At 37.7% G+C, this 3,566-nt stretch overlaps 1 non-coding gene across 1 annotated transcript; it reads left to right on the forward strand.

Moving 5' to 3' along the window:
- The first annotated feature begins 1,479 nt into the window (after nucleotides 1-1,479).
- On the forward strand, nucleotides 1,480-1,586 carry LOC132267832 (small nucleolar RNA R71). Its single transcript, XR_009469101.1, has one exon. It is a non-coding gene; the product is annotated as a small nucleolar RNA R71 (small nucleolar RNA).
- The last annotated feature ends 1,980 nt before the right edge of the window (nucleotides 1,587-3,566 follow it).

Here is a 3,566-nt window from a genome sequence, read left to right on the forward strand (position 1 = left end):
AATGATACCCCTAGGCTTTTTGATGGATCTGTCGGCAAGTTGTAAAACCACCAACGTCAGTTTCATGTCTCCTAAGCCTAATTTGACATATACCGAGTTTGGAAAAAGATTAACACTTGCTCCAAAGTCTAGAAGAGCCCGAATAATGACATGATCACCAATGATGCAAGAAGTAGTAGGCGAACGGGGTCCTTAAACTTTGGAAGGGTGTTATGTTGCAAGATTGAGCTCACTTGCTTAGTCAAGACCACTTTCCTAGGTGCTTAGCTTTTGTTCTTCCTCTTTAGGGTGTAAAGATCTTTTAAGAACTTGGCATAAGCCAGAATTTGCTTAATTGCATCCAAAAGTGGAAGATTAACCTTCACTTGCCTAAACATTTCAATGGTTTCATTTGTCTTGGTCTTTTACTTATCAAGATAAATGGATCCTTTCAAGGCATTTGGAAATGGAGCTCTAGGCCCAAAAGCTTTTTCAAAAATTTTCTTTGAAGGGTCTTCAACATAAGAATTTTTAAGATCATTTTTTAAAGCTTTGTTCATTTCATCTTTCAAATCAATTTTAGACTCACTTTTCAAATCACTTTTTGACACTTTCTCATTTGAATGATCATGCATGTGCGATGAAGGAGGAATATGATAAGAAACGGGACGGGTGTCAACTTTTGGTTGCACCGGTTCACTCTCTTCATTGGACACACTTACTTTGTTATCCACAATCTTCCCACTTCTCAAGGTTGTCACCGCATTGACACGTTCAATTGTGTGCCCTTCCGATGAGGAATGAGTCTCTACAACACATTGTTGCTTTGGTGGGGCATTTAAAGGCATCTTCCCCTTCTCTCTAGCATTTAAGGTATTAGCTATTTGCCCTACTTGGGTTTATAGCATAGTAATGGATTGAGAATGAGAATGATGCAATTGAGTGTTCGCCTCTAGAGTGCCTAGAGCGATCAAAACTTTCTCTTCAAAGGTGGGACTCCTAGAGTTTTCTTATGAATATGATGGTTGATTAGGAAAATGAGAATTAGAAAATTGATTGCCATGTGATTGAAATGATGATGGTTTAAACCTTGGGAACCTTAGCCTTGCATTGGTGGCAGAACATACTTCCCTTGAACAAGTCATGCAAGATTCATTAGATGCTCGATGATGGATATGAGTAGGGGAGGAAGATACTTGATTCGCCGAATTTTGGTTGATAAAAAATTAATCAAATCTTTGAGACAAGGATTTCATCTCGGCAGCTATGTCATTAGAGTTGTCAACTTGATATAAGCCGTCATTCTTCCTTCCACCTAGGTTTTTACCATTTTTAGAAGATAAGGACTTATGCATGGAATTTTCACTCATACTTTCACACAATTGCCACACATCATTTTCATGCTTATCAAGATAAGAACCACCTATGGATGTATCAACCATACCCTTGTGATTATCCGGTAAACTTTCAAAGAAATATTGAACTAGTTGCCACTTAGGTATATCATGATGAGGGCACTTTCTAAGAAAATCATTAAACCTTTCCCATGCCTTATAAAACATTTCCCCATCCCCTTGAGAAAATTCTCTAATTCAAGTTCTCATGGCATTGGTCTTAGAAACCGGATAGTACTTTTTCAAGAACTCTTGTCACATTTCCGTCCAAGAAGTTATCGAAAAAGGCCTAAGATTGTTGAACCAATATTTTGCCTTGTCTTTAAGGGTAAAAGGAAAAAGTTTAAGCCTTAACACTTCTTCAGGCATGTCCGTGTATTTCACGGTGGAACACACTTCAAGAAACTCATCCAAATGCTTATACGGTTCTTCACTAGGAAGTCCGTGGTAGTTTAGAAGCATTTGAATAGTTTGTGGTTTAATTTCATAGTGATGTGCTCTAAATGGAAGCAATTGAATGCAAGTGGGTGCATTGTATTCATTAGGCACATAATGGTCTCTCAATGCAATGGGAGGATTCACAATTGGTGGTGTTACACGAACACCTTCATTAGCTTGAACTATGGGAGGTTGTGGAGCAAATATTAGCCTAGGCATTCCCAATGGAACTTGGCCTTGTTATTATGGGTAAATGAATGGTCTAGGCATGCCTAATGGTACTTGAACATTTTCATGATGCACATTAGGGTGGAGGTTGCCTTGTTGGTCTATGTGACCAAGGTCCTCCACATAGTCATCATTCAATTCCTCCATTGGTGAAATGGAGTGATGAGAACTACCCCTTCCCCTAGGAATACGAACAACCAATTCAAGATGCAAATTAGGAGGGACAAGAGTAGGATTCAATGACCTATGACCATGCATACACTAGATAGCAAATAATAAGCAAGTAACAATCACTTCGCCCCCGCAACAAATAAATCAACAAATCTCCACATTTAATGATCCCATACTCCCATGCTTAAACAACATGTAAAGAAAAGTAAATTGCCTCCACGCGGGCTCACGATTTATCTAAGAAATAGAAAACAAGCCTCCATGCGGGCCGACGATTTAACTAGAGCTTGAGTTAGAAAGATCTCACAAAGGGTCCTTAAGCAACATTAATTCATTTTCAACTTCCAAACTTTGCTATGCTTTGCATTTTTTTTAGATTTTTAGTCATTTTTGTGCTTAGCTTAGCTTCTTGCTCAATTTCACCTAGCCAAATAAGAACAAACACAATAAGTAACCAAAAATAAAATAAAGAAAAGACACGATCAAAAGAGTACTAATCCCTAATTGTTTCCAAAACACGGCGTTGCCAATTAAATCCCCGGCAACGGCGCCAAAAACTTGGTGTGACCATCGCGGTGTGCAACCAAATTTGTGCAAAATAATGTGGCCAAGTTTTACATTTATAAATGTCACTACTACCACTAACTAAAAATATAGCAAGGGTGAGTAGGGATCATCCCAAGGGATTGAGGGTGCACTAGTAGTGGAAACAAGGCTTGGGGTTAGTAGGTCGAGTGATCAAAGGTAGGTTGTTTGGTTGATTAAACTACAATTAAAACTAAACAAGATCAATATCAAGCAAGTAATTAAAGGATAGAGAAAACAAGAGAGAGAGATCTTGGAACTTAGAGATCACCACTAAGCATCACTTTTCTCTATACTCAATTCACAATTAATGAGGGGAAGGCATATGGTGCAACAATAGTGAGTGTGTATGGTTGTTTCAACAAGCATGGGTGACCAATTAAGTGTATATTGTCTAGACAACACAATGAATAGCACAGTATATCAAAGTAAGCCATTAATCCTTCTTTATGTTCACAATCCAAACACATCACAAAATTAAAGAAATAAACTACTTGCATTCATAAGTATGGAACATCAAACAACAAGCATAGATTGTCCTCCCATTTAACAACTAAGGTAGCTACACTACATCTAAGCTAATGACATGGAAATTAAACTAATTAGACTAAGGGAGAGACACAATCCATCAAGAAATGAGTATGAACCATAAAAAAAGCCACAAGAGCATTATATTAAGCACTATGTCTTGACAATTTCTAGATCTATAACATCAACACACATAGACATGAATTAACAACATAAGAGATAGAGATAAACACATGAATATCT

This window comes from Cornus florida, unplaced genomic scaffold, assembly GCF_030987335.1.
Source record: "Cornus florida cultivar Cherokee Brave unplaced genomic scaffold, ASM3098733v1 CherokeeBrave_3.0.0_Hap2_Chr07, whole genome shotgun sequence".
NCBI lineage: Eukaryota > Viridiplantae > Streptophyta > Magnoliopsida > Cornales > Cornaceae > Cornus > Cornus florida.